We start from the raw sequence: 13,363 nt of genomic DNA on the forward strand, positions 1-13,363 counted from the left end.
CAGATTTTCAATTATATTCAGGTCTGGAGACTGAGATGGCCATTCCAGAACGTTGTACTTGTTCCTCTGCATAAGTGCCTTAGTGGATTTTGAGCAGTGTTTAGGGTCGTTATCTTGTTGAAAGATCCAGCCCTGGCGCAGCTTCAGCTTTGTCACTGATTCCTGGACATTGGTCTCCAGAATCTGCTGATACTGAGTGGAATCCATGCGTCCCTCAACTTTGACAAGATTCCCAGTCCCTGCACTGGCCACACAGCCCCACAGCATGATGGAACCACCACCATATTTTACTGTAGGTAGCAGGTGTTTTTCTTGGAATGCTGTGTTCTTTTTCCTCCATGCATAACGCCCTTGTTATGGCCAAATAACTCAATTTTAGTTTCATCAGTCCACAGCACCTTATTCCAAAGTGAAGCTGGTTTGTCCAAATGTGCTTTAGCCCACCTCAAGCGGCAGTTTTTGTGCTGTGGGCGGAGAAAAGGCTTCCTCTGCATCACTCTCGCATACAGCATCTCCTTGTGTAAAGTGCGCCGAATGGTTGAACGATGCACAGTGACTCCATCTGCAGCAAGATGATGTTGTAGGTCTTTGGTGCTGGTCTGTGGGTTGACTCTGACTGTTCTCACCATTCGTCGCTTCTGTCTATCCGAGATTTTTCTTGGCCTGCCACTTCGAGCCTTAACTTGAACTGAGCCTGTGGTCTTCCATTTCCTTAATATGTTCCTAACTGTGGAAACAGACAGCTGAAATCTCTGAGACAGCTTTCTGTATCCTTCCCCTAAACCATGATGGTGAACAATCTTTGTCTTCAGGTCATTTGAGAGTTGTTTCGAGACCCCCATGTTGCTACTCTTCAGAGAAAATTAAAAGTGGAGGGAAACATACAATTGACTCCATTAAATACTGTTTCTCATAATTGGATTCACCTGTGTATGTAGGTCAGGGGTCACTGAGCTTACCAAGCCAATTTGAGTTCCAATAATTAGTTCTAAAGGTTTTGGAATCAATAAAATGACAACAGTGCCCAAATTTATGCACCTGCCTAATTTTGTTGAAACAATTATAGCACACTTTCTGTAAATCCAATAAACTTCATTTCACTTCTCAAATATCACTGTGTGTTTCTCCTATATGATATATTTAACTGACATTTTTTATCGTAACAACCAACGATTTATACAGGAAAATCATGACGATTAACAAGGTTGCCCAAACTTTCGCATCCCACTGTAGTAAGCATATCTATAAAAAGAAATTAAGATCCTCCCACGTATACAGCCCTGCTCTAGGTAAATACATGGAATTTGTCCTTTTATAAGATCATAAATATCAAAAAATACCTGAGATATTGAAAAACATATAAATACATATATATACATATAAACATAAATGTGAACATATTTTGCCCCTAGGCATACCTAAAAATAGTGGTAAAATGATAAAATGAATGTAGTTTAGCCCTAAATTTGAGTAGGGATCGAGATGACATGTCATGGTCCCCATATTTCCATCACATGGTCTCCGTATATATCAAACGATACAAATATTAAGTAAAGCGTGATAAAAATGAAATAAATACGTATTACGTCATCAGTAAATAGTAATGTAATGGTTGTGAAATAGGTAGTAGGTAATAAATAATGGTGAGTAATTTTTTTTAGCAAAAAGTGGCTTTTACGTTCCAAGGTAGCTTATAATTATTTTCTTATTGTTATTGGTGGTTTTCATTATATTTTCATTAAAAGTAGTTCTATTTTAATTTTTATCTGATTGGGTATTATGTATTAGTTTAGTACTGGCTATAGTCCAGGATTTTGTTTAAACCAAATGGGGAAAGGGTATTGAACCTATTGATCCAGTACATTTCACATCTGCACAGCTGTGTGTATGATTGAGACACCATATCAATAGGGGTCAATTTGAGCCCAAAAAGTCACCCGCGTGTGTTTCAGAAAAATGTTTGAATATTCGCGTTTCAGATATTGTCGTTGGATGTTTGAGCTATGATTATTATGTCTTCCCCTTACTGTTTGGGTGGTGTGCCCTATGTATTGTAGTCCACAAGGGCACTCCAACATATAGACCACATTTCTGGAATTGCAGTTCATATGATGCTTGAGGGAGATAGATTTCCCAGCGTTGGTGACAAACACTACATTGACATTATCCAAAATGCTATTGCAGCGTTTAGATCCGCATTTAAAGGAACCTATGGGTGGACTTATAGAATTGTTGTTAGTAGAATCCGGTTTTCGGGTGGTCAGTTTGGGACAGGAGGGTGTCAATATAATCATAATTTTAAAAGTGTGAGCGCGACGAAACGTGATATTAGGTTTACTCGGGTAAATTTTACTGATAACTGGATCTCGGTGGAGGATGGACCAATGTTTTTGTAGAATCACTTTTATAGAATTATGAAGGGAGTTGTACCTGGTAAAAAAGTTTAACTGTGTGTCTCGTGGTTCACTTTTAGGGGTAGTCGTACGTGCTTTTATACAGTCTGTCTGGCTTTCTTTCAAGACTCGAGACTTAGAGTCTCGTATAAGTTCTTTCGGGTACCCCTTGTCCCTGAATCTTTTTTGAAGTATTCCTAACTGATTGTCTAGGGTCTTATTGTCTGAGCAATTCCTCCAGACCCTTCTCATCTGTCCGTAGGGTATGGTTTTTTCTATTTGTGAAAGTGAGAACTGCTAAAGTCCAAGTAACTATTAGCGTCCACTTCTTTAAAATGTGTGCTTGTCATAATTCAGCCCTCATATGTCTGGATGCGGAGATCAAGAAAGACTATGGAATTTGGATCCAAATGGGCTGTAAAAGGACAAATTCCAGTCATTATGGTTTAATTTTTGAAAAAGTGCTGACAGAGAGGATGGGCCCCTTTTCCAAATGAAGATGATGTCGTCAATAAATCTTTTATAAAAGACAATGTCATCATGTTTAGGGAGGCCTTCTTTTTTCTTTTTTTTTGTAAACAATTTTTATTGTTTTAATATATCCGTGCAAGAGATAATTGTAAACATATTACATCTTATTAGAAAAGACTGGTTACATATATAGTTACAATTGTTAGAGCAAATGAAAGGCATTGTGTAATTACATTATACAGATATTATTTTTTAGGTAATTCAAAAAGTTAGAATAACAAACTCGGGAGCGCAAGGGTAGAGAGTGAAAAATATTCCTTAAAGTGTCTGCAAGTTTTCCATAAGGACCAGATATGGAGGAAAGTGTTTCTGGTTTTAAGTTCCCAATGGGAGAGTTTCTCCAAGCGATAAAATTGATCAACCTTGTTAATCCATTGATCGATATGAGGCGTTTCTGGTGAGCGCCTGAATGTAGGGATAATGAGGTGGGCTGCTGAAATCAGGAAGGAGAAGAGCGACATTTTATGGGTATCTACCCCATGGATGCCAAAAGATAAGAGAGCAATTTCAGGAGAGCAAGGGAAATTGGTTCTACAGATATTATTGCTTAGACTGAAAATTGTTTTCCACCAGGATAGTATCGAAGGACATTCCCACCATATATGGAAGTACGAACCTCTACTCTTTTCACATCTCCAACAATGATCTGAAATATTGGGATAATAAAGGGAAATCTTGTCTGGAGTTCTGTACCATCTAGATAATATTTTATATCCATTTTCTTGTACTCAGACACAATGTGAAAGTTTATGTGGGATGTTAAAGAGTTTGGTAATCTCAGTTTGTGAAAATTGTCTTCCCAGGTCTCTCTCCCATAAGCCTATTACAGCAGGTTTGACATCTATAGGGAAGAGGATGATTTTTTTTGTACAAAGTGGAAATCAGTTTAGAAGGATATTTGGCGGTGGTCAGTAGATTCTCAAACCACTCTTGAGATTTCTGTTCCGTGTTCAGAGACTTTGCTCTGAGGGCAATTTCATTTTTAAGGAAATTGAAAAATAGAGTGTGTGAGGTACTGATATCAAGACTCTATTTAAGAGAATGTCCTAAGAACACAACCATCTTAGTCAAATAGATATATTATTAGCTTGGAAGATGATCTGATCTCAAGAGGGAAGGAGTCCCTCAATTCCCGTGGGGCTAGTGAAATTATATCTCCGACCTGAAGGAGAGGTGAGGGTAGGGTCAGGGAACAATGACTGAAGGAGTGTAACAGTACAGCCTGGATCACAGCGGCTCCCTGTGACGATACGCTGACTTGCGCTCCAGCGTGGAACGCACCGGCCGTCTGCGATGATACGCTGACTTGCGTTCCAGCGTGGAATGCAGCGACCGCCTGTGTTGTTACGCTGGCTTGCGCTCCAGCGTGGAACGCAGTGGCTGCTGGGCCCTCCTGTGACTCCGCCCACTTACCGGCCCTTAAATAGAAGACAGGTGCTAAGCAGGGTGTTCCACTAATGGAGTGCGCACCCTGCTAGCTCCACTGCATCTGAGGACTCTGTCCACATATCCAGACCTGGATCCCTAACAACAGCGTGAAGGACTGTCTACCTTCTTGCCACTGGCTTCCTCTGCTGGCTTCCTAGCCAGGACCAACTAACCGCAAGTATATGCCTGTTACCTGCTCTGATTAATGTCCTGGAACTCTGAGTGGGGTGGTTCCTGACTAGTGTGAGACGATACTCCCAAACCAACTCTGAACCTACTGCATACTATATACTAAACTGTGGACATGCTCTGAACCTACTGCATACTATATACTAAACTGTGGACATGCTATACTAACTCTGAACCTACTGCATACTATATACTAAACTGTGGACATGCTATACTAACTCTGAACCTACTGCATACTATATACTAAACTGTGGACATGTTCTGAACCTAATGCATACTATATACTAATCTGTGGACATGCTCTGAACCTATGGCATACAATATACTAAACTGAGGACATGCTATATACTAACCCTGAACCTATTGCATACTAGATACTAACTCTGAACTGTGCACAAGCTTATACTAACTTGTGACTCCTGTAATACTGGGAGACCTTCCTCTCCAGCAGTAATACTAAATAGATGGATAGCGGTAAATGATTTTGTTACCCCAAACTCTCCGCCCAAGACTGAGAGAGACGCCTGGGGTACATACTGAGTAACCGCGAATCCCACAGCCAAGAACAAGGGCAGTTGGATAATAGTGCATGTCCATTGCTTCCGCAGTTGAGATCCTAACTGATCAACTAGGTGCGTTACATATTAGTGGAACCCACATGGATCCAGCGGAGGTTGCAGGTCACCTCGTCACCCTCACTAAGAGGGTGGAGACCCTCAATGTGACTATACAACATCTCCAGCTAGAAAACCAGGCAATACGGCAACTTGTCACTCAGGGGCCAGGACACCCCCGTGATGGACCAGAACCCAAGGTCAGCCCACCTGAGATATTCGCGGGTGACCGAAGGCAGTTCAGGGATTTCCTGAACGCGTGCAAACTAATGTTTGAGCTGCAGCACCGGACTTACCCAACTGACAGAACAAAAGTACTTACCATGATCTCATACCTCAGGGGGGAGCCCAGAGCATGGGCCAATACTTATTTAGAAAAAGAAGACCCAGTCCTGGAATCCTTCCCTCTGTTCCTTGAAAAAATGGCCCTTCTCTACGAGGACCATAGTAAACATTTGACCGCTGAGACCGCTATACGCAGCCTTAAACAAGGGAGACGACCTGTAGAAGACTTTATTGCGGAATACACTCGCTGGGCCCGGGAGACTGAATGGAATGACCTCACCCTTAGGAATCAGTTTCGCCTAGGTCTTTCCGAGGCCCTGAAGGACGAATTAGCCCGAGGAGAATTACCACTTACACTTAATGCCTTGATGCAGAAGGCCACCACCATTGACAGACGGCTGAGGGAACACAGAGCCGAGAGAGTCTCAGGCTTCACACCCAACCCAAGACCGTCCAGCCAGGGTCCTGCTGTAGAGATGATGGAGATTGGGGCGATCCGAGGTCCTCTGACCGAGAGAGAGAAAGCCAGGAGACGTAACCTCAACCTCTGTTTATATTGTGCGTCTGCTGACCATACCGTTGACGGATGCCCCGCGATACGTAAGAAGTGCGAAGGTAAGAGCGGCACGTCTTGTACCTTGGGCAGTACAAAAAATAGTACTGGTGGTTACATATACACGTCTCTCACCTTACAGTGGGACCAAAACCGGATTATCGTTGAAGCCATGGTGGACACGGGAGCTTCGGGGAATTTTATTGATATGCATCTGGTTGAGCGAAATAAAATTCCCCACATGAGAAAAAACGTTCCGATATCCGTGAGTTTCATTGACGGTACCACTTCTAGTCCTATCCACAGTCAGACTCAACCCCTCATGGTGACATGTGAAAATAACCACACAGAATTCTTATCCTTTGATATCATACACTCTCCATTGTTTCCCGTGATTCTTGGGTTGCCATGGTTGCAAATACACCAGCCAACCCTCCTATGGAAACAGGGGAGAGTTCAGTTTACGTCACCTTATTGTATGGAGACCTGCTTTCCTCTCAAATCTCTCATGCACGTGGGAGTGAACCAGGTCCCCAGCCAATACGCAGACTTTGCTGAGGTATTCAGCGCAAAGAAGGCGGAATCTCTTCCGCCCCATAGATCTTACGATTGCCCCATAGACTTGCTGCTGGGTAGTGAGATACCCACGGGTAGAATTTATCCATTGGCACAACCAGAACTTGTTCACCTCAAACAGTACCTAGAAGAGAACTTACGAAAAGGTTTTATTCAGCCTTCAACCTCCCCGGCAGCAGCAGGGATGTTCTTTGTGAGAAACAAAGACTCAAGCCTAAGGCCCATTATAGATTACAGAGCCTTGAACAAAGTAACAATCAAAAATCGGTACCCCTTGCCACTAATATCCGAACTCATAGAAAGATTACAAACAGCAACAATCTACACCAAGCTGGATTTGAGAGGCGCATACAACTTAATTAGGATCAGAAAAGGTGATGAATGGAAGACAGCTTTCCGCACTCGGTATGGTCTCTTCGAGTATACAGTGATGCCCTTCGGGTTGTGCAACGCCCCTGCCACATTCCAAAATTTTATTAACGACATCTTTAGGGATCTACTGGACGTATGTGTAATCATCTATCTTGATGATATACTAGTGTATTCCGATAACTTACACGATCACAGGAAACATGTCCGTTGGGTTCTCGCACGGTTAAGTGTTCATCGCTTATACGTCAAACAGGAAAAATGTGTATTCGAGACTACCTCTCTTCCCTTCCTCGGATACATAATTTCACCCAAAGGTATCCAGATGGATCCCTCAAAAATCACTTGCATCCAAAATTGGCCGATTCCGGATTCCAGGAAAGCTCTTCAACGGTTCCTGGGGTTCTCAAACTTCTATAGGAAATTCATTAAAGATTTCTCCGCTACCACTAAACCACTAACCCGCTTAACTAGTGTCAACACGAAGTTCGTTTGGTCCAAGGACGCCCAATCAGCGTTTGAGTTATTAAAGAACAGGTTCACTACGGCACCGATACTGACTCTCCCAAATCCGAACCATCACTACGTGCTGGAAGTAGACGCGTCCCAGGCAGCCATAGGAGCTGTTCTGTCCCAGCGAAGCTCTTTTTAAACTCCGTTACATCCTATCAGGTTCTACTCCCGGACGCTAAATACCGCCAAATTCAATTACCCCATAGGCGAAAAGGAACTCCTCGCCATAAAGTGCTCCCTGGAAAATTGGAGGCATTTACTTGAAGGATCAATACACCCCATCACAATTTATACGGATCACCGTAATCTACAATACCTGAAAACCAATAAAACATTATCAGGCCGTCAAGTACGGTGGAGTTTTTTTTTTGACAGGTTTAACTTCCAAATTACATACCGACCAGGCTCAAAAAATGGGAAGGCCGACGCCTTGTCACGACTGGCTGAAATTCGCACCTCAGACACGGCCCCCACATGGATCATTCCACCGAAGAAACTCGTCCTTGCCACCATAACGTTGGAAACCCAGCTCAAGGAAGCTCTAATTAATGACCATGCTAATACCCCCCCTGGTCTTTCGCAGAACCAACAGGGTCTCCTTTACAAGGACAGCCAACTGTACATACCACCCTCCCTCACCAATCAGGTGATCAAACTTTGCCATGATTTACCCCTCGCGGGACATCCCGGCATTGCTAAAACCACAACCCTGATACGCAGGAACTTCTGGTGGCCAAAGATGACCAAACAAATTGAGGAATACGTTTCCACGTGCGAGACCTGTGCCTCATGTAAAACTGACAGAAACCGACCTTATGGTCTCCTAATGAGTCTTCCCATCGCCAACAGACCCTGGGAATGGGTCTCGATGGATTTCATAGTTGAACTTCCCCTTTCCAGAGGAAACAACACCATCATGGTGGTAGTGGATTTGCTGACTAAGATGGCACACTTCGTGCCCCTCAAGAAGTTACCCTCCTCCAAGGAAACGGCCGTGGTATTCCTGTCTAATATTATTAAGTTACATGGAATTCCTAGCCAGGTCATATCAGACAGGGGTTCGCAATTCGTATCCAAATTCTGGAGAGCACTTTGTTCCAGACTTCAAATCGACCACAGAATGTCTACCGCCTATCACCCCCAAACTAATGGGCAGACTGAAAGGGTGAATCAGTGTCTGGAACAGTATCTCAGATGTCACTGCTCATTTCTCCAGGATGACTGGGAGGGCCTACTTCCTCTCGCTGAATTCGCCTATAATAATTCTACAAATTCCTCCACATTACATACTCCATTCTTTGCTAATTACGGATTTCACCCTAGGTCTCTTCCTCAAACCAGCCTTCCTACAAACGTTCCAGCCACAGACGATTATCTGACCACTTTGCAAACTACCCTTAAGACGCTAAAAGACAACCTTCAACGGGCAAAAGAAAGACAGAAGTGTTACTACGACCGTCGTAGGAGAGAAAGTCCTCCCTACCAGGTCGGGGACTCGGTTCTGTTATCAACAAAAAACCTTCGGTTGGGGGTACCTTCCAAGAAATTGGGAAGACAATTCCTGGGTCCTTTTCCGATAGAAAGGATTATTAACCCCAACACGGTGAGACTCACCCTTCCTCCGCGATTACAGGTACATCCCACATTCCACGTGTCACTACTCAAGCCGTTTAGATCTAGGCCGTTCCCATCAAGTGATCCTCGACCCTTGCCTCCGATAGAGGTCCAAGGAGAAGAAGAATTTGAAGTTGAGCAGCTCATTGATTCCAGAAGAAGACGGGGGAAGATCCAGTATCTCATTAGATGGAAGGGGTATGGTCCCCAGGATGACTCTTGGGAAGATGTGCAAAACGTTCATGCTCCCAGACTCCAAAGATTGTTCCATAGAAGATTTCCCAACCGACCCTCTCCTAGTGGGGTACCCCGGAGGGGTCCCTTAAGGGGGGGGGGGGGGTACTGTAACAGTACAGCCTGGATCACAGCGGCTCCCTGTGACGATACGCTGACTTGCGCTCCAGCGTGGAACGCACCGGCCGTCTGCGATGATACGCTGGCTTGCGTTCCAGCGTGGAATGCAGCGACCGCCTGTGTTGTTACGCTGGCTTGCGCTCCAGCGTGGAACGCAGTGGCTGCTGGGCCCTCCTGTGACTCCGCCCACTTACCGTCCGGCCCTTAAATAGAAGACAGGTGCTAAGCAGGGTGTTCCACTAATGGAGTGCGCACCCTGCTAGCTCCACTGCATCTGAGGACTCTGTCCATATATCCAGACCTGGATCCCTAACAACAGCGTGAAGGACTGTCTACCTTCTTGCCACTGGCTTCCTCTGCTGGCTTCCTAGCCAGGACCAACTAACCGCAAGTATATGCCTGTTACCTGCTCTGATTAATGTCCTGGAACTCTGAGTGGGGTGGTTCCTGACTGGTGTGAGACGATACTCCCAAACCAACTCTGAACCTACTGCATACTATATACTAAACTGTGGACATGCTCTGAACCTACTGCATACTATATACTAAACTGTGGACATGCTATACTAACTCTGAACCTACTGCATACTATATACTAAACTGTGGACATGCTATACTAACTCTGAACCTACTGCATACTATATACTAAACTGTGGACATGTTCTGAACCTACTACATACTATATACTAATCTGTGGACATGCTCTGAACCTATGGCATACAATATACTAAACTGAGGACATGCTATATACTAACCCTGAACCTATTGCATACTAGATACTAACTCTGAACTGTGCACAAGCTTATACTAACTTGTGACTCCTGTAATACTGGGAGACCTTCCTCTCCAGCAGTAATACTAAATAGATGGATAGCGGTAAATGATTTTGTTACCCCAAACTCTCCGCCCAAGACTGAGAGAGACGCCTGGGGTACATACTGAGTAACCGCGAATCCCACAGCCAAGAACAAGGGCAGTGGGATAATAGGATCTCAACTGCGGAAGCAATGGACATGCACTAACTGATCAACTAGGTGCGTTACAAGGAGAACCATTCCCACACCTTTATAGTGGTGCGTATTATGGGATTCGGGATAGAAGAGATGGTGGGAAATGGCCTGTCCGCCAGCAAAAGGGCCCTGAGAGTGGAGGGGAAAATTACATTTTACAGTGATAGCCAGTGTTTGTGATGAGAGGGTCTGAGCCAATCAATTACTCTACTTAAATGTATAGCTTTCATGTATAATTCAGGGTCGGGAAGAACTATTCCGCCGAGGTGTCTAGGTTTCGTTAAGGTAGAAAAGGATATTCTAGGCTTCCTACCCTGACACATAAACTGACGAATGTGGGAGTTCAAAGACCTAAAGAAAGACCTTTGAATAGCAATTGGGAGAACCTTCAGGAGGTAAGTGAGTCTAGGAATCACCAAGGACATCACAAAGTTTTTTCTACCGAACCAGGACAGGTAAGGGTAGTCTAAAGAGTCCAGCTGAGCAACAATGGCCGCCAAGAGGGGAGTATAGTTGAGGTGGAATAAGTCTGGGAGATGGGAGCTTAGTTTAATGCCCAAATAGGTTAGGTGTCGGGAAGACCAGTTGAATGGTTAATTCAGTTGGAGAGCCTAAGTTAGGGTAGGAGAGAGGCCTATATGAAGGATTTGGGACTTTTGGGAGTTTATTTTAAAATTAGAGAAAAGGGCAAATCTTTTTAAAAGGGAAATTATGGCATAGTGTTGGCAAATAGGATGGGCCCCCTTTCCAAAAGAAGATGATGTTGTCAATAAATCTTTTATAAAAAACAACGTCATCACGTTCAGGCCTTCTTTACTCTCAAACGCCCCCATAAACAGGTTGGCGTATGAAGGGGCAAATTTAGTCCCCAAAGCTGTTCCGCACTTTTGATGGTAGAACTCACCCTTATACTGAAAATCATTGTGTGTTAGTATGTATCGAATATAGTCTAGAATGAAGGCTTTTTGGCAGATGGGTAAAAAAAAGTCATCATCCAGAAAGCTTTCAACCGCCCCTAAACCTAGGTGGAAGAGATTGAATGCACAAATGCCCAACCACTTATGTTTCAAGATGAGTACATGGGAGGACCATCGCAGCACCTCTCGGATGATGAATAAACATAGGTGCCAACTGCTGGGGCTTTCGAAAGTGTGCAGACTGACAAGGAGGGCAGGGGTGAAGATGGTGGAGGATGATGACCCCACTTGGAATCAAGGTCATGCGAGTGACCTGTGTAGTTCGGAGGAAGAGGCGGTGGTCGCACAGAGCCACCAGCACAGCAGAAGAGGGAGCAGGGTGCAAAAGCGGAGCGGCCGTCCCCTAGACAGTACGCCTGCTACTGCCCACTGCAGCAAGGGACCGAGCACACCAAAGCCAGCTCCAAGGAGTTCCCTGGCATGGCAGTTCTTCAGACAATGTGCTGACGACAAGACACAAGTGGTTTGCATGCTGTGCAATCAGAGCCTGAAGCGAGGCATAAACGTTCTCAACCTGAGCACAACCTGCATGACCAGGCATCTAAGTGCAAAGCACGAGCTGCAGTAGAGTAGACACTTCAAAAACCAAGAAAGGTCTCTGGCTCCTCCTGCTTCCTCTTCTGCTGCAGTCTCGGCCTCTTCATCCACCTCTTGAGTGACAGTGCCACCTGCCACCCCGCAAACAGAGGATCTGCCAGCAACACCACCATCTGGGTCACCAAGCATCTCCACAATGTCCCACGGAAGCGTTCAGCTCTCCATCTCCCAAACACTGGAGCGGAAGAGGAAGTACCCCCCTACCCACCCGCGATCCCTGTCCCTGAATGCCAGCATTTCAAAATTACTGGCCTTTGAAATGCTGTCATTCCATCTGGTGGAGACAGAGAGTTTTAAAGGCCTTATGGCGGTGGCTGGCAGTTTTAAAACTCATCCGTTTGGGGGACAAACCCCACACTAAGCAGGAGCTCTGGATGGGCCTTGAACAACAGACCGGTGAGTGGTTGGTGCCAGTGAGCCTCAAGCCCGGCCTGGTGGTGTGCGATAATGGGTGAAATCTCGTAGCAGTTCTGGGACTAGCCGGTTTGACGCACAGCCTGGCGCATGTGCTGAATTTGGTGGTGCAGAGATTCCTTAAAAATTACCCCAATATGTCAGAGCTGCTGCATAAAGTGCGGGCTGTCTGTGCGCGCTTTCAGAGTTCTCACCCTGCTGCTGCTCGCCTGTCAGCGCTGCAGCGTAACTTCGGCCTTCCCGCTCACCGCCTCATATGCAACGTGCCCACAAGGTGGAACTCCACCATGCACATGCTGGCCAGACTGTGAGAGCAGCAGCAAGCGATAGTGGAGTTTCAGCTGCAGCACGCACGGGTGAGTCGCTCTGCGGAATAGCACCACTTCACTACCAATGAAGACCTGTGTTCCTTGTTGCGCTGTTTCAATTACTCCACCAACATAGCCAGTGCCGATAACGCCATTCTCAGCGTTACTATCCCACTTCTATGCCTCTTTGAAAAAACGCTGCTGGCGATGATGGAAGAAGATGTGGCACAGGAGGAGGAGGAGGAAAAGGGATAATTTCATAGGGTTTCCGGCCAGTCATTCACAAGTGGCTCCGAGGGTGGGTTCCTGCACCCACAAACGCCAGGTACACAGTTGTCCAGCCAGGGCACAGTTCTGGAGGATGATGAGGTGGAGGATTAGGAGGAGGAGATGGAGGAGGAGGAACCTTGTTCACAGCAGGGTGGCACCCAGACAAGCTCATGGCCTACACTGGTGCATGGCTGGGGGGATAAAGAGGACACAGACGATACACCTCCCACAGAGGACAGCTTTTCGTTGCCTCTCGGCAACCTGGCACACATGAGCGATTACATGCTGCAGTGTCTCCGCAATGACCGCCGAGTTGCCCACATTCTAACTTGTGCTGATTACTGGGTGGCCACGCTGCTGGATCCCCG

This window comes from Bufo bufo, chromosome 4 (assembly GCF_905171765.1).
Source record: "Bufo bufo chromosome 4, aBufBuf1.1, whole genome shotgun sequence".
Classification (NCBI taxonomy): Eukaryota; Metazoa; Chordata; class Amphibia; order Anura; family Bufonidae; genus Bufo; species Bufo bufo.